Source organism: Mesoplodon bidens (genome assembly GCF_964165515.1).
Source record: "Mesoplodon bidens genome assembly, chromosome: 6".
Taxonomy (NCBI): Eukaryota; Metazoa; Chordata; class Mammalia; order Artiodactyla; family Ziphiidae; genus Mesoplodon; species Mesoplodon bidens.
Window position 1 is genome coordinate 113,525,389 of NC_138162.1, and position 19,760 is coordinate 113,545,148.

At 43.4% G+C, this 19,760-nt stretch overlaps 1 protein-coding gene and 2 long non-coding RNA genes across 5 annotated transcripts in view; 1 reads left to right on the forward strand and 2 right to left on the reverse strand.

Annotated features, from left to right (window-relative positions):
• Nucleotides 1-8,618, forward strand: part of LOC308618885 (uncharacterized protein) — a 68,486-nt gene extending 59,868 nt beyond the window's left edge. The window contains exon 6 of one of the 3 annotated variants that reach the window (XM_081237206.1): nucleotides 6,269-8,618. The gene's annotated coding sequence lies outside the window, so the exon portion shown is untranslated. The remainder of the gene's footprint in view (nucleotides 1-6,268) is intronic. The other 2 variants (XM_081237205.1, XM_081237204.1) reach the window with 2 other exon arrangements.
• LOC308618888 lies at nucleotides 1,417-6,257 on the reverse strand. Its single transcript, XR_014016098.1, has 2 exons — nucleotides 3,494-6,257; nucleotides 1,417-3,350 (listed from the first exon to the last, which is right to left on the reverse strand). It is a non-coding gene; the product is annotated as an uncharacterized lncRNA (long non-coding RNA).
• A 149-nt stretch (nucleotides 8,619-8,767) lies between the features above and the next one.
• LOC308618887 overlaps nucleotides 8,768-19,760 on the reverse strand; it is an 85,956-nt gene continuing 74,963 nt past the window's right edge. Inside the window, exon 8 of the long non-coding RNA XR_014016097.1 lies at nucleotides 8,768-10,069. This is a non-coding gene — a long non-coding RNA (uncharacterized lncRNA). The remainder of the gene's footprint in view (nucleotides 10,070-19,760) is intronic.

Below are 19,760 nucleotides of genomic sequence, written 5' to 3' on the forward strand. Positions count from 1 at the left end.
CACAAACACACCACACACAGATCACACACACCACACATAGATCACACACAAATACAAATACCACACAACACGTTCAGACACACACATACACCACACATATACCACATGCCTCACCCAAACACCACAGACACACCACACACACACATACACTACACACCACACACATATACCACATACACAGACCTCACACACACAACACATATACCACAGACACCACAAAACCCACACACAGACCACACACACCAGATACACTACACACATACACCACATATGCCACACCCGCACATAACACATATATCAGACACATACACCACACATACCACACACACAACACATACATCACAGACACCACACACACAGACCACACACCCCACACCACACATTCCCAACACAGATCACAGACACACAAACCACACACATCACAAACACCACACATATATCACACATACACCAAACACATGACATACACCACACACCAGACACACACACCACAGACACCACACAAACCACAGACACACAGACCACACACACCAAATACACTACACACATACACCACATACGCCACACCCGCGCACATACACATATATCAGACACACCACACACACAACACATACATCACAGACACCACACACACACAGACCACACACCCCACACCACACATTCCCAACACAGATCACAGACACACAAACCACACACATCACAAACACCACACATACATATATCACACATACACCAAACACATGACATACACCACACCAGACACACACCACAGACACCACATACACATACCACACACACACATGCACACCACACAGACCACACATACTTCTTATACACACAGACCACACACATACACTATGTATTCCACACACATACCACACACCAAACACACCCCCTAAACACAGCACAGATAGAAACACCACATACACATATACCATATACACACATACACCAAACACATGACACACACCACACTAACCACAGACACACACCCCACACCATGGACACCACACAAATTACAGACACATATACCATACACACACTACATGCACACCATACAGATGACACACACATAGATCACACACATACACGCACCCCACAGACATAGACCACACACAACACACACACCACACACATACAACACACCAGACAGCACACAAACCACAAACAGACCACACACTGGACATACCCCCCCCCACACACAGACCACACACATACATATACCATGCACACCTATCACACACACTCCTACATACCACACACACACCATATACACCACACACACACCACACATACCCATACCACAAAACACCACATCATGCATACCACACACACAGTCTACACATAACAACATGCAGCACACACACACTGTGTACTCGATGCACAGTGAGGCCAAACAATACTGAAACATCGGAGTTTGGAGCAGAGAAATGTTTATTGCAGGGCCAGGCCAGGAGATGGGTGGCTCATGCCTTAAAAAGCCGTAACTCCCCAAAGGCTTTTAGCAAAGCCCTTTAAAGGCAAGATGAGGGAGGGGCGTGGTTAGTTGTTGCACACTTCTTTGTGTTGGATGTAGCTGTCTATGTAGGCCAGCTCAGTCAGGTCCTGATGTTCCTGTTATTCTCTGTTCAGGTCAGGTCAAGGTTAGGATGTCCTGTAGGCTATCCTGTATATTTCAGGCTATAGGCAGCATTCTTTTACAAAAGATGCAGAGCCAGCGTGACTAAGCACAGGCAATAGAACACAAAGGTTAAAGTAAAAGGAGCAGATCTAATACGGAGTCAGATTTGTTCCTGCATATTACAGTTCTTCCCTTTTCTTTGATACTCCTCAATCTTGAGGAGAAGGTGTTGGACCACAAGAGGGGAACGGTATTTTGGATGGAGAGGGTAATCATAAACTCAGCAGAGGAACTCCATCTCACAGTGATTTGGTTTCAAACTCCACTCCCGTTTCATCCTTCCCCAGTTCTTTCAGGGAATGGGGTGATTACCACTCTGGCTACTTCCTGCTGAAATGGGACATAGTCCTACCTGGATTTGGGGAATGGACACAGAGCTGGAAATATTCTTGAGTTCCAAGTCCTGGATCTGAGTCTTGTATAATAAAAATCTCATTCCCTGAGGAATTCAGGAGAATAAGCCTGAAAACCAGTCTGGACCTGGCACTCTGGGGGAGACTTGTAGCCAGGTAGCCAGTTGTGTACTTTTATCTAAGTAGGTTTTAACTTCTGATGTGGTATTAACATATATATAACAGGGGCAATTGACCACGTCTCCTTTTTCTGCTGACATGTGACTAAAACAATTTTATTGTCTAAAAATTTAATAGTTACAAGAGGAGATCTTGAGGTCATATGGTTACAGCTGCCATCTGCCAGCAGACACTGCTTGAGAATGGCTGGTGGCCTCCCAAGTATGACAGAGTTCAGAAAATTCAAGTTTTCAGCAATATAGGAATGTGCCTGAAATCACATGCACAGTGGCCACCTAGTTTTACCTTGAACGTCTGAACCACATCTACTCCAGTTTTGACTTTCAAACGTATTCCACTCCTCAATGGCCAAGGCAGATGTAAAATGCATGTCTGAAAGGCCACAAAACAGGCTGCTCTGGTCAGTAAAGTTTAAGTTAAATCATGTATCAGCTAGAATGACTTCCCCAGACCTCAAAATATGTACAGATTTCCCATCATCTCCCTTGTTAATTGCAAATTCTTTAACAGACCAAAACATGTCCCTTGATGCCAGGGTGATTGATTTAGCTTCTTGCCCCAGGTCTAGATCATGTCCCTTGGTGCTAGGCCTCCTTTATATTTGCCTAGATACTCATGATGGGGGAAAACTGATCAAATATTGTGAACAGGCTCAGAGGTATGTTAATGGGTATAGGCCATACATTTTATCACTTATACCCAATTGCCACACAAGCATTGTACATGTGCTTCTAGCAATAGACTTAAAGCAGGCAGTGTTCTCCACAAACATGTAAATTAAGTCTGGTCCATTGACTACATAGGCTTTCCCAAACTGGCTGTGGTAGAACCCCTCAGGAGTCTTAGACTGAATTCCCAAAGGCCTCTCAAGGCCAGGAAATCCATGCCAAAGGCCTGCCATCAGATTCTGCCTCGATGGCATTCTTGGTCCCCAAAATATCAAGATTCCTGTACATGCCAGGAGACAGTCTTTCCCATTCACCTGATTGATAAGGCTGCTCAGAACCCAAGGATCTCTAGTTTCTGGAGGGACCAGCCAGAGAGAAAAGAAAAATATTTCAGTTTTACTCAACAAGGCATAATTTACCAAATTGCTGTAAGTCATGAGTAACTTCAGGGGAAGTGCTTCCCTATATCTGGAAAACACAAGTCAAAATCAGTAATATTCCAGACAAAACCCACAAACATAACCGTGTTCACCAGTTCACTTAGTAGCCAATCCTTTTGTTAACTTTTTATGAAGCCATTAGGATTTCCATTAGGGTTTTTAATTTCTTACCCAGTTCAGCAGTATAATCTGAGGGCCTTCCCTGGCGGTCCAGTGGTTAAGACTCTGCACTTCCACTGCAGGGGGCATGGGTTCAATCCCCGGTCGGGGAATTAAGATCGTGACTTAATTTTGCCATGTCGTGCAGCAAAAAAAAAAAGGTGTATAATCTAAAATGTATTAGTCCTTCCTATGAATCTTCTTGAAGATGAAGCAGTTTTGCAAAGCATCAGCTTAACTGTCTATTAAAGACTTAAAAAGGCAAGGTTAAAGATCTGATTACAGTGTGTTAACAAAAAAGCTTAGTCACGTTGCTGCGATATACATTTTAAGATAACCAGAATTATGACTGATAGCATTATACCAGGACATATCTACATTTCAGAAACTTTACATAATTTCTAGAATATCTATATTAATAACATCTGTACTGTATAATCTGAGGAGGCTTATCACCCACTTGACAATGCTTCCCATGTAATTCAACATACCAAATAATACGAGTTAAATACTTCTAAGATGCGTTAAGGGCCCTCTAAAGCATCCCAAAGTTAGCTGGAGGGCAAAAGAATTTTAACTAAGATTTGATATTTGGGAAGTTCGTCAGAAAAGATCACAGGTCACTGTAAGACAATACTTGTTTCTTAATCAAAGTGAGAAGAGGTCTCAGAAGCAAATATAGATCACTTAAAGGCAGGGGAGTTCACATAATCTGTTATCAAAAGCAGCATTCTAAGTAAACTTGTTCCCTTAGTAGAGAGGGGCCAAATCTAGGCTTGCACCAGCCTATTTTTAATAACAAAATCCATTTACTTAAGTTTAACCTAATCTCAGCCCAACCATGTGTAAAACTCCCTTTTAAAAAAACATATATCCTACTTTCCTGCTGTATACTAAAATATTTCCTTTATTATTTTAGTAGCTTTAATTACATATTTAAATTTGAATCCGAAGCTCTAAAAAAACCCCTTAATTTCTAGTGAAAACCAAGAAGCAATCAATTATTAACTGTCCTTTAGCATTCTGTAGGTTGGCAAACAACTATAATAATTTTTCAAAACATCTGCTTTTTATAGAAAATATCTCAGTGTGGCACCAAACAGTCCCAGACACCTTTAGCTTCTATATTCAGTACTTAATGTTTCAGCACCCTGCCTGGGAACGACCTAGCTATTCAGTAATCCCCCACCATCCAACCCAAACTAGCACAACTCTAAAATTTAATACCAAATATCTGGAGGGACCACCCTTAAGTAGACATTCCCAAATCAGAGCCATTTCTAAAGAGGTCACCCAAAAGCTCTCATCCTATTTGCATCTAATTTACTTTAAGAATTTCATCATACCAAGCTAATTTTTTTTCTCTGTTGACAAACTGTGCAACAGAAACAACATAAACCCATTCACCCTCAGTAAACCCAGGCACAATAAAAGACATGTCTGTATTGACCACACCAACAATTCCTTTCATACTTCCTTGCCAAGAGAGCCCCAATACTGTTCAGTTATTAGGCCCATGATTTTCATTGTTCCCTCCTTAGCCCCAGTGGGTGAATGAGGATTAGGTTAAGGCAATCCTGGTGTAATTCCTTTTCTTCTTGGCAATATTTGATTTAATACAGGTGCAACCTTGCTTAAGAACTGTGAAGCCAAATAAGGGAACTTTTGGGTTTCCTTTGCTCTTAAAAGGGACAAAAGGTTCATACTTTCCTGAATCTGGTCATTGTTGGCTGAGGACTGGTGCTGTGGAAGCTGTCTTAAGATCATGAGGGAACAAATCCGAGGACAAAACTGACATGTAAGAATGGCAGAGGAAAATATGGCAAGAACCTGGATCCTTGATGTCGCTGATTCACTGATTGAATCTATGCTGGAACCATTAGGAATTAGTCGTAATTGTTTAAGATACTTTTAGTTGTGTTTTCTATTACAAGCATTTAAAAGCATCCTAAGTAATAATGTTAAAGGCATCTCTCACAATTTATACTTATTTTTCAGAAATGCTTACTAGAAATTTCTATCGCTGGTTATAAGGTTTATCCTAAATAGTTTGAATTTTCTAAAAGACATGTCTGTATTAGTCAAACCAACAAGCTTAAGCTAGCTTCAATACCAGATATCAATTCCATACTGAATATTTCCCAGATCATGAGGAGCTGAAATTCATTTTGGCCTGTTTTCTAAATAGTAGTATTTAATTTGTAAGCATTTACTTTTACGTCTATTAAATAGAGCTCATTTACAAGTTAACCTCAGCAATACTATCCAAAGACAAAGACACCTAATCATAATGAAACGTACATACATTCAGATAGGCAGAGATCTCATAGCCAGCATACTTATATGCAAGACAAATGTAAACACACAAAGAACAAAATCTAATTCCTGCAGAACAAAAACAAAAGGGTGAAGTCCAACAATTTCCTCAACTTTTTCAAACAAGGATCCTATGTTTTAACAACAAACAACATACAAATGTAAAGATAAGGAATCATTACCACACGTGTCACGGCAATTCACCTGGCAAATGCAAAGCAAAAATAACAGTTGGAATAGGTTGAATTTACTTAGCTACCTTCAAGCTTGCTCCTCAGAATATTTTCGTTCTCTTGGGGTCAGAATTCTGAAAAAAAGGTATTTTATCAAGCCAGCTTTCTCTTAACTGCATATGCAAAAAGAACCAGTTTTGGAATTTTAAGAGAGTTTCATCTTAATTTAGTCCAGAGTCTAGAGAATGTAGTGGTGGTGAGGTGTTAAAAAAAATATCTTCTTTCTCTCTCTTCCTAGGAGCATACTGAAGATCTCCCAGTTTTGCAAAATACATGCTAGGGGGACTATAAGATGGAACAGAGCTCTGATTATCCATACTTATTCATTCATGGCCGGTGTTATCTAATATTAATAAAGCAGACAAATGCAATGCAAAATGGTCTTTCAGGATCACAGTTCCCTAGCGCCAGAAAGGGAGATACCCATTCACTGCAAAAGGAAAATCCCAACCAATGCTCGACCCCAGGCGAAACCCAACACAGTAGGGAAAGATACCCTGTTACCGAAGACGTTTCCACTGACCAGTGCATACTGATACGCACACATACAAACAACAACTGTGACTCTGCTTCCATGCTGGAACCTGGGTGCCCTTGAAGTGTTCTTCATCCGTCTCTGGACGGCCTGCTACACGTATGCATTCCATGACCAGTGCAATGTGCTTATGATGAGCGGGTGCATATAATAAATTACTGGAAATCGCTGAGGTTTTGATCCTCCCTGAATACAGGAAGTTTGACTCCTGTCAGCCATGGCCTCTGTTTAAAATACTTAGGAGCTGGTTTCCACAGCGGTCTGCCAAGCCTTCCATGACGGATGGCGGCAGCCACGCCGAGCCGGGGGCACTTCACTCACTGTGGACGTGCGGGGCCGGGGCACATGCTGCTGCTTCTCACACCAGGTCGAGGAGCCAAGACTGTGCTGTGAGAAGAGTAGGAAGCCACTCGAGGACACGCCGAATTTCCGTCTCCAGTCTGAGGGTTACGGACAGGGATGTCCAGCATCGTCTTTGTCAGGGGCTCCTCTGTTGAAGCCGTTTGCCTGTTAGTATCCGGGCTTCCCTGGGGATGTGTCCTTTACACTAGTTCTCTCACTTTCAGAGCTGCTATCGTGACTGGTCACCCAGGTACGACACACGTATTTCTATCCATCCGCCCCACACCAAAGCCCTCCCTTATCCTGGGCAGCAAGGGCCGCCGGGGTCCTTTAGAACCTGACACTGATACCTGCAAGGAGGGCCTGATCCTAAAACACACGAGAGGATCCAGCACCGAACACCCGGGTGATGCCCTCGTGAGAAATTCGGGAAATGCCGCTTGAGGTAACGGGTCTATCAGTGGTGCTGTGCCTTCATCCTTACAGGCACGACGTTCCCTGCAAGCCTGCCTGCCTGCTCCACAGTAAAGGAAGCGAGACAATAAATACGGGTGCGCTGCCCTGCCCTGCGGGAAGCGCTCGCGTACCCAGCCCTTGATGCCCAGACCGGTCCCTGCCTCGCCTCCCGTCTCCTCCGCTCCGGCCATCCCAAGCCGTGTCGCCGGCGGCACCATTACCGACCCTCCTCCTCACTGTGGGAAGTCCCTCAGGCATCCCAGGCCCTCCCGGGACGTCCAGACCCCACGGCTTTCCTGTAACACCCTCCCTTCCACCAAACTGCTCTTCGGTAGGTCTGCGAACGCCTCGTACCACGTCTGCGCACCAGCACGGGGGGTGGAGCCCTCTCCCCGCTCTTGGTCCAGCCTCGCCCTCCCTTCCAGGCCCCCGATTGCGTGGCCCCCAGCGCGCTCTGCTCACTCACAGGGGACCGAGTTGCTTCTGTCCTGGTGCCGCGCTTGGCGTGCGCTGTGCCTCGTCGGGCGGGAGACGGTTCTCCAAGGGCCTCTCCTGTGTCTGACATCTTGCAGGCGGAGACGCTGACACCTCTGTTCTGGATGGACCGTCTTTACAAGGATGCTACACGGTGGACAGCCTGGAACCTCGGAGACGGAGGTTCCCTCTGGAGAACGGGCGGCACAGCCTTACTTCCCATCTTACAAGCCTTGCCTGCCTTGGTCTCCAGGTTCCTCTCCTGTAATGCCACCCGCTGCCATTCAGTCGCCATGTGGCCACCTGAGTCATCCTGCGGGAACTGGGGAACTAGCACCAGAAAAGACTGGCACCCAGACTACTGCTATAATTAAGTCCTTTATCTCTGACCCAGGGTCCTGCGTCTCCTGCCAGCACCCAGGACATGGGCGGGCTAGCTCCTCACAAGTGGGGGAAAATCTCAGCCCTTCCACAGCTCTTGACAGGACCTTACTCTGGGAGTCTCATCTCCCCCAAATGAGAAAGTCAAGGGTAGAGACAGGAATCCTGTATTATATTTCCTAACACCTCTGATGTTTTCCCCTACACATTCTAGTACACAGTAAGGTTTTTTAATGATGAAATAAATGACATTGATAATAAAGGCAAATAATCATAGCAAGAAGCTCCCTAGTTTGACTCAGTTTCCACCCATAATGATCTTTTCTGTTCTGCATGGCTCTGGGTCTCTCAAGCAATAGGGTCTTTTTTTTTTAATTGCATGTGTGCAAGAGGGGATGGGCAAGGAGCAAGTGTGGGGAGCCTAGGGAACAAGATGCAGGGAACAGGTCCCGTAACCAAGCTGTGGCAGTGATTCCTAACTGCCACTCAATATTCATTCTCCCTTTGTTTTCCTTGTAAAAATAATCCTGATTATTGTTTTAGCTGAGAACATCATGGCTAGCTAAAAATCATACATTTCTCAGTCTGCTTTGTAGCCAGATCTGGCGTATCACAGAGTTCTAGCTGAGGAAACATAGTGGAAGTGGAAGAGAGCATTCCCTCATTTTCACTCCTTTTTTCTTCCTACTGCCTGGATTGCAGATATAATTGTTGACACTCCAGCAGCCATGTTGGCCCATGAGGTGAATTTGGAAATAGAATTCATGCATAGTGAGTAACAAGATAGGAGGAGCATGAGCCCCTGATACCACGAAGCCACCAACCCATCTGTGAACTGACTTCTGACTTCGTTTCATGAGAGAAAAAGAAACTTGTATTTTCTTTAAACCACTGTTATTTTGGATCTTCTAGCAACCTAATCCTAACTACTACACAAACTCAATTTTCACTGAGTGTAGAGTATATTATAAATCACACTTCCTAAGAAAGGTGCCATCCTATGTCCTTTTGACACTCAAAACATTGAAAAGTGAGGGCTACGATCAAACCATGTACATGTCTCCATGCAACCCAACAGCAACCGCTTTTTTTTTTTTTTTTTTGCGGTACGCGGGCCTCTCACTGTTGTGGCCTCTCCTGTTGCGGAGCACAGGCTCCAGACGTGCACGCTCAGTGCCTGTGGCTCACGGGGCCAGCTGCTCCACGACATGTGGGATCTTCCCAGACCGGGGCACGAACCTGCGTCCCCTGCATCGGCAGGCGGACTCCCAACCACTGTGCCACCAGGGAAGCCCAGCAAACCCATTTTAAACAACTGAATTCAATTCTATTTTATGAAGAACTTAGTCTGACCCACACATGTGTGTAGTGTGTCTTAGGAATACTTACATAAACATATTTAGGAATGGCTTGTTTCAAATATTTTCTAACAGTTTGAACGTAAAGATTTTATTACCTAAAAGAAAAAGGTCACAGGTACTTTGAAAATGCTTCATAACTTCGCATGCCGCCAGCACAGCCCAATTCAGGCTGGGCCCGGCTTCCAACCTTGGCATCCTTCCTCTTGTACCCCAGTGATTTTAATCCCTTGGGCCAACCCCAAGCCAAGGCAAGAGACGCCCCAGCCCTACCAGCTCCACAGCCTGGGACCTTGGCTTCAGGTGACCATTGCTACCATCGGCTGCCTTATGCAAAATGGGATCCTTAAGAAACCCTTCTGTGGAATGTGGAGAGGGAGCCCGGCGGGGCAATGGTAAAAGCACTCACGTTCTAGATTCTAGCCCCAGCTCCGTGGTGCACCAGTTGTGCTGCCGTCAGGAATGCACGGGCGTTCTGTCTCCGTGTCCTCGCCTGACAGAAAAGGAATGAAGCACAGTCTCTGAGGTTTCACAGAGCAATTCACGAGGAAGAGCTCTGTAACTAGAAGGGCCCCATCACCTCACAGACCATGAAGACGGGGACTTCTGACATTTAGAAATCCAATGGAAAAGGAAGGAAACCACGGACTTAGCCTACTGGGCATATATTAATTTTGGAAGGGTGTCAACCCCTATCATCTGTAACTTCTTGGATGTCTATCAACCCAAACCTATTAGGATCTTCTTTGGGGAGTTACCTCAGAGGAACTGTTTCCTTCTGACCTCTTGTCCAACATACACAGTGGAGGCTAAGAGTATTGCTTTAACTCATCAAACCAAATAAGGTTTATTAATATTGACCAGAGACTTATTAATACGTCTTTTGTTACCCAAACGTTATTGACCAGAGACATTTCAATATTGATTTACATAAGAAATCACCAGCCACAGGCGTTAGATTCTGAAAAAATCCCCTGGTCAATAAATGAGTTAATTAAAAGAATTTAGATATCGGTCTCAGAACAGCAAGATTTGCCTGGTACCTTCCGAAAGACCAAGGGCAGATGGTGGCATTTCAATGTTCACCATTATAGCAGTGCTACTATTCACTGTTTTAAAAGATCATCAGGGATACAGGCGAGGCTCATTCTTTAGTCAGTGGCTTCTCAAACACCATGAGGGGAACCTGCTGTCTTCCTGGTGAAGTGCTCAGTCAGGACTGTAGACAGAAGCCCACAGTTCTGAGATGGAGCACAGAAGTCAGATGCAGGGGGCTCTCTGAGCTGGGCTAACTTGTCAATCTGCTCACCCCCGGTAGGTGGCCTATGTTTAGATCCCAGCTTTGCTATTTGCTTTCACGTAATCCTGGTCCCATAACTGAACTTCAGTTTCCTCATCTATAAAATGGGAATGACAGAACATACTAGATGCTTGTCACTTTCAATCCCATTCCTCCTAGTTTCTCAAAAAACAAACAAACAAATAAACAAAAAAACAATATCTACAGGATCAGAGACCGTTGCTACAAGTGCCGGAGCCTTGGGGACTCTGGGCCTGCCTCCCAGCGTCCTTAGAGGGTCAAGAAGAGATGAAAGCTGATTCAGAGATGTTCCTTGGAGAAACAACTTCAAGACTTGTGTGGGATGGAACTCTACTGGATGACCTCAAACCAAAGGGGCAGAATTGTGAAGGAGACAAAGTCTGTGCTCAGTTCCCCTGCCTCCCAATTCCAGACCCCTTCTCCCTCCTGAGAAGATGTCCGTTCTTGGACACCAGATGTCCCTTAGCTGCTCATGGAGGCTCAGGTTGTCTTTCCCTCCCGGGGAAGTCCAGTGCCCAGGGTGGGTCTCAGGCACCACACTCTCATCTCTCAGTCATCCTCATCACAACTTCCTTATGCACCAGACTCTTCTAAAAGAAGGTCTGATAAGGCGATTCACTCAGTGGTTAAGGAGCTCGTAAGATTCTTGGGGTTTCCCCGTTCAAGACAATTAGCAGTTCCTCCCATAGGAGATTTTAAGGCTAAGGTATCACCAAGAAGCCCTTTTATTCTCTTTCCTAAGCCCCATCTTGAACCCACGGGTAAAAAGATTTTTATTTGCCAAAGAGGCGAAGTAATAAGCAGTCACGCAGTGCTGGCCATGGGCTGAGGCCACCAGCGCCACCCGGGCCTGACCTTAACTGCTGCCCCCAGCAAGACACCCGAGCAGAAAGGCTTTCTGAGCCCTGTCGCTGGCTTGTGAACCCATTATTAGACTTCCAAGATGAGCCTTTAGGAATTTCTAGCCTTAAAAAAGGATTTTGAGAATAGGCTGGTGAGGTACCATTTTTTAAGGCAACAAACTGTGTAAGTGTCCACCTAGTCCACCGACGGAGAGGCACCCTGAACCCAAAGCACTGCCTCTGCCTTTCCCTGTCCTAAGATAGGTGACACCGAGAAAGGGGGGACAGTCCTTTCAGCCTCAAAGGTCTTTCCAGTTGAAAACACTCAGTGCTGAAGTAGCAAAATAAAATCACCCATCGACAAAAGTGTCGAGGGACCCAGCCCACCTCAATGGCCTTCTCCCCCGAGCCGGGGTGTAGGAGGGAGTCTGGCACCAGCCTACCTGCCCTGTGCGGGCAGGGGAGACAGCAAGCAAGACCCAGGGAAAGTCGCTCAAGAATGGAGACACTTGCGGGCCACTGGAGCCGAGGGGCCGAGGCCAGAGCGGCCAGGTCGCTGCAGATGGAGACAAGATGCTCTGTGACACGCCAAGCTGTGTGCTGGGAGGCCTGCACACAAACCCCAGCCAGGCTCTCACGTCCGCCCTGTCCCCTTCCACAGAAAGGCCTTATCATCTGTCACACACGGGTATTTTCAGCCACACTCGGCTGCAGGGATAAACACAGTGTCCGCAGTCGCACCCTCGACTACAAAGGACAACTGTGACAAATGTCAGGGCCCTTTGAATTTGAAGATAGCCTTGTTAACTACTGCGGAGGGCGGACTTTCTGCTGTCAACAGAGCTTCTCAAGTTGTTTACGCCCGCGGCGACTTGCATTAGATCACCCCGCCCCCCACTTTTAGCTGCTTCCCTGCTACACGTCAGAATGAAAGCCAGCCTGCTGTCAGCAGTCACATGTCCCACATCGCCTGGACGACCCCTGAAACGGGAGTCCCCGCCGTGGGCTTGAGGCCTCTCCACGTTAGCCCGACTCTAATCCCCCGGGGACTTAATCGGTGGCACAAACTGCTATATCTCATCCTTCATTCTGGGGACTCTGAAAGCCTTCCAACAGAATAAATCACGCTGTGAGACTCCGCGAACGCCCAGTCCCAGCCATGCCTGCGAGGATCCTTGAAGAACCTGCACAAGGAGACTATTGTGCGCGTGTACAAATAGATGACACGATTCCAGGGTTTAGTACTATCCGCCAAGTTAAACTACTGTGGAGCAGCTGTGCACATGCGAAATGATGCCTGGCACCACTGGAGACCCATAAATCAGCCCTGGCATACTGTCCTCCTATTAAGAGAGTCAAATAAGAAAAAAATCCACAAATTAAGATGTGTCTAGGACATGGAAGACATCGCCATTCCTCTCTGAATGCAAAAATAAATAAAAATTAGGCTTCATTTTGCTGGGGTTTCTTTCCAAGGGACACAAGTTTTCTAGCATGTGAAAACCTGGCAGAAAACCTTGTTCTGAGCAGGGTCATGTTGGGCTGGTCGGTTTGCCTCTCTGTATGTCGCAGGCAAAACAGAAGTGATGAGCCAAACTGAGAGGCAGTTGTTCTTTACAAGGAGTGGACGGGGGCTTCCCTGGTGGCGCAGTGGTTGAGAATCCACCTGCCAATGCCAGGGACATGGGTTCGAGCCCCGGTTGGGGAAGATCCCACATGCTGTGGAGCAACTAAGTCCGTGCGCCACAACTACGGATCCTGTGCTATAGAGCCCACGAGCCACAACTACTGAGCCCGTGTGCCACAGCTACTGAAGCCCGCGTGCCTAGAGCCCATGCTCCACAACAAGAGAAGCCACTGCAATGAGAAGCCCGCACACTGCAACGATGAGGAGCCCCCGCTCGCCACAGCTAGAGAAAGCCCACACGCAGCAACGAAGACCCAAGGCAGCCAAAGATAAATAAATAAATAAATAAATAAACAAATAAATGAATAAATAAGGAGTGGACGGATAAGCTAGGAACCCAACGCAGCCATAAATATATACATACATAAATACATACATACATAACTAAGGAATGGATGGATAAGCCAGGAATCCAACGCAGCCATAAATATATACATATATACATACATACATACATACATAACTAAGGAATGGATGGATAAGCCAGGAATCCAACGCAGCCATAAATATATACATACATACATACATAACTAAGGAATGGATGGATAAGCCAGGAACCCAATGCAGCCATAAATATATACATACATACATACATACATACATACATAACTAAGGAATGGATGGGTAAGCCAGGAACCCAACACAGCCATAAATATATACATACATACATACATACATAAGGAATGGATGGATAAGCCAGGAATCGAACGCAGCCATAAATATATACATACGTACATACATACATACATACATACATAACTAAGGAATGGATGGGTAAGCCAGGAACCCAACACAGCCATAAATATATACATACATACATACATACATAAGGAATGGATGGATAAGCCAGGAATCGAACGCAGCCATAAATATATACATACATACATACATACATACATAACTAAGGAATGGATGGATAAGCCAGGAACCCAACACAGCCATAAATATATACATATATACATACATACATACATAACTAAGGAATGGATGGATAAGCCAGGAATCCAACGCAGCCATAAATATATACATACATATATACATACATAAGGAATGGATGGATAAGCCAGGAACCCAACGCAGCCATAAATATATACATACATAAATACATACATACATAACTAAGGAATGGATGGATAAGCCAGGAATCCAACGCAGCCATAAATATATACATATATACATACATACATACATACATAACTAAGGAATGGATGGATAAGCCAGGAATCCAACGCAGCCATAAATATATACATATATACATACATACATACATACATAACTAAGGAATGGATGGATAAGCCAGGAATCCAACGCAGCCATAAATATATACATACATACATACATAACTAAGGAATGGATGGATAAGCCAGGAACCCAATGCAGCCATAAATATATACATACATACATACATACATACATACATAACTAAGGAATGGATGGGTAAGCCAGGAACCCAACACAGCCATAAATATATACATACATACATACATACATAAGGAATGGATGGATAAGCCAGGAATCGAACGCAGCCATAAATATATACATACGTACATACATACATACATACATACATAACTAAGGAATGGATGGGTAAGCCAGGAACCCAACACAGCCATAAATATATACATACATACATACATACATGAGGAATGGATGGATAAGCCAGGAATCGAACGCAGCCATAAATATATACATACATACATACATACATACATAACTAAGGAATGGATGGATAAGCCAGGAACCCAACACAGCCATAAATATATACATATATACATACATACATACATAGCTAAGGAATGGATGGATAAGCCAGGAATCCAACGCAGCCATAAATATATACATACATATATACATACATAAGGAATGGATGGATAAGCCAGGAACCCAACGCAGCCATAAATATATACATACATAAATACATACATACATAACTAAGGAATGGATGGATAAGCCAGGAATCCAACGCAGCCATAAATATATACATATATACATACATACATACATACATAACTAAGGAATGGATGGATAAGCCAGGAATCCAACGCAGCCATAAATATATACATACATACATAACTAAGGAATGGATGGGTAAGCCAGGAACCCAACACAGCCATAAATATATACATACATACATACATACATACATACATAAGGAATGGATGGATAAGCCAGGAATCCAACGCAGCCATAAATATATACATACATACATACATACATACATAACTAAGGAATGGATGGATAAGCCAGGAACCCAACACAGCCATAAATATATACATATATACATACATACATACATAACTAAGGAATGGATGGATAAGCCAGGAATCCAACGCAGCCATAAATATATACATACATACATACATACATAAGGAATGGATGGATAAGCCAGGAACCCAACGCAGCCATAAATATATACATACATAAATACATACATACCTAACTAAGGAATGGATGGATAAGCCAGGAATCCAACGCAGCCATAAATATATACATATATACATACATACATACATACATAACTAAGGAATGGATGGATAAGCCAGGAATCCAACGCAGCCATAAATATATACATACATACATACATACATACATACATAACTAAGGAATGGATGGATAAGCCAGGAACCCAACGCAGCCATAAATATATACATACATACATACATACATACATACATAACTAAGGAATGGATGGATAAGCCAGGAACCCAACGCAGCCATAAATATATACATACATACATACATACATACATACATAACTAAGGAATGGATGGGTAAGCCAGGAACCCAACGCAGCCATAAATATATACATACATACATACATACATACATAACTAAGGAATGGATGGATAAGCCAGGAATCCAACACAGCCATAAATATATACATACATACATACATACATACATACATAACTAAGGAATGGATGGATAAGCCAGGAATCCAACACAGCCATAAATATATACATACATACATACATTTATACATAACTAAGGAATGGATGGATAAGCCAGGAACCCAACGCAGCCATAAATATATACATACATACATACATACATACATACATACATACATACATACATACATAACTAAGGAATGGATGGATAAGCCAGGAACCTAACACAGCCATAAATATATACATATATACATACATACATACATAATTAAGGAATGGATGGATAAGCCAGGAATCCAACGCAGCCATAAATATATACATACATACATACATACATACATACATACATACATACATACATAACTAAGGAATGGATGGATAAGCCAGGAACCCAACGCAGCCATAAATATATACATACATACATACATACATACATACATAACTAAGGAATGGATGGATAAGCCAGGAATCCAATGCAGCCATAAATATATACATACATACATACATACATACATACATACATACATACATAACTAAGGAATGGATGGATAAGCCAGGAACCCAACACAGCCATAAATATATACATACATACATACATACATACATACATAACTAAGGAATGGACGGATAAGCCAGGAACCCAACGCAGCCACAAATATACACATACATACATACATACATAACTAAGGAATGGATGGATAGCCAGGAACCCAAACTCTCCCAGGAAAATTATAACCAGGTTATATGTGTCGGGCCCTGTCTCTGTGCAGTTCATCCCTTTGTTCTGGCTTGTTCATCTCCAGGACAAAAACACACAGCAGAGGTCGGATGGCTGGGCCACTGGATGCCTCCATCCAGCCTTGGGTGAATGGCTTGGCTGGAGAAGCCAGGTCAGGCTAAAACGAAGGGAAGGTGCATCATTATAAAGTTGGGTCACTAGTGGATAGAGTGACCAACCACCTCAGTCAGCCTGCATCCGAGGGGGGTCCTGAGATGCATGAGTTTTGGTGCTAAAGTGAGAAATATCCTTGGCAAACTGGGCAGAGTTTGTCACCCCAGTAAGAGACTGAGTTTTAGGCTATTTGGGAAAACTGAAGCATCTCTGGGTCTAAACAAGCTGATAACTCTCAGCTTCTCTTTAGCTGAGTGATGTCAACACAGACAATCCAGTCCCCAGCTAGAGTGACTCCGTAGAGTGTCACAGATGTCCTAATTAACATCAATTAATTGAGCCTTTGCTTTGTGCTCAGCATGGCGCTGTGTACTGAGTAGGGATAAAAAGGCAAGTGCAAAGAATGAAATTAGAACACTCCCTACCACCATACACAAAAATAAACTCAAAATGGATTAAAGACCTAAATGTAAGGCCAGACACTATAAAACTCTTAGAGGAAAACATAGGCAGAACACTCTATGACATAAATCACAGCAAGATCCTTTCTGACCCACCTCCTAGAGAAATGGAAATAAAAACAAAAATAAAAAAATGGGACCTAGTGAAACTTAAAAGCTTTTGCACAGCAAAGAAAACCATAAACAAGACGAAAAGACAACCCTCAGGATGGGAGAAAATATTTGCAAACGAAGCAACTGACAAAGGATTAATCTCCAAAATATACAAGCAGCTCATGCAGCTCAATATCAAAAAAACAAACAACCCAATCCAAAAATGGGCAGAAGACCTAAATAGACATTTCTCCACAGAAGATATACACATTGCCAACAAACACATGAAAGGATGCTCAACATCACTAATGATTAGAGAAATGCAAATCAAAACTACAGTGAGGTATCACCTCACACCAGTCAGAATGGCCAGCATCAAAAAGTCTACAAACAATAAATGCTGGAGAGGGTTGGAGAAAAGGGAACCCTCTTGCACTGTTGGTGGGGATGTAAACTGATACAGCCACTATGGAGAACAGTGTGGAGGTTCCTTAAAAAAGTAAGAATAGAACTACCATATGACCCAGCAATCCCACTACTGGGCATATACCCTGAGAAAACCATAACTCAAAAAGACACATGTACCACAATGTTCACTGCAGCTCTATTTACAATAGCCAGGACATGGAAGCAACCTAAGTGTCCATCGACAGATGAATGGATAAAGAAGATGTGGCACATATATACAATGGAATATTACTCAGCCATAAAAAGAAACAAAATTGAGTTATTTGTAGTGAGGTGGATGGTCCTAGAGTCATACAGAGTGAAGTAAGTCAGAAAGAGAAAAACAAATACCGTATGCTAACACATATATATGGAATCTAAAGAAAAAAAATGGTTCTGAAGAACTTAGGGGCAGGACAGGAATAAAGACACAGATGTAGAGAATGGACTTGAGGACATGGGGAGGGGAAAGGGTAAGCTGGCACGAAGTGAGAGAGTGGCATGGACATACATACACTACCAAAATAGACAGCTAGAGGGAAGCAGCCGCATAGCACAGGGAGATCAGCTCAGTGCTTTGTGACCACCTAGAGGGGTGGGATAGGGAGGGTGGGAGGGAGGGAGATGCAAGAGGGAAGAGATATGGGAACATATGTATATGTATAACTGATTCACTTTGTTATAAAGCAGAAACTAACACACCATTATAAAGCAATTATACTCCATTAAATATGTTTAAAAAATTAAAATTAAAAATAAATAAATAAAAATAAAAAGGAAAGTGCAAGTAATTCCTCACTTTCTTTTAATTCACCTTTACAGGGTACAGCCAAGTAAACCTATGCTAACTCCTAAAGGATCTTGGAATCCACAGAGACCTGCTCTTACATGGAGACTGAGGATGCTTCTGGGCTCCACCCCTGCACATGACCCCACAGCCCTTCCCAATGGCACCGAAGGTGTCAACAAGCACACAAACCATTAGCTGAAACTGGCTGAGGAGGGAGGAGAGAGAACGCTGTGCCTCCATAGAGACAGGAGATCCATTTCTTCCATGGCTGACTCTTCACAGGCAGTTCTTCCATAGGAGCTCCAGAAAACGTCATTTGAATAAGCATATCATCTCCTAAAGGAACTACCAGGAAGGAATACATCCATTTGATTTTGGAGTTTCTTTATTTAAAAATCTCACTGTCTTATAGTCAGGCCTATTAAATCTTTATACACAACTTATAAAAGGAATGATGTTCTTTTGGTGGCAGCCGCTGTCATAAGGCAAACGTGTGCTCTGTGGCTGGTACTGAAATTTTATTCTTCCAGATTATAGAAGCAAAACTTTTTTATTGTAGAAAACTTGGAAATTTTATGAAAATATAACTTGAATTACCTAAATTATTATTATTTTATAGTTTCATCGTATTCCTTTTCTGCGCACATATATTTTTTACATAGTTGGAATCCCTGCGTGTCCACTTCAGTGTTCTGCTTTTTACCCCCTGACATCGTATTTCCCATATTTTCATGTTTCATGAAGTATACTTCCAAGTCAG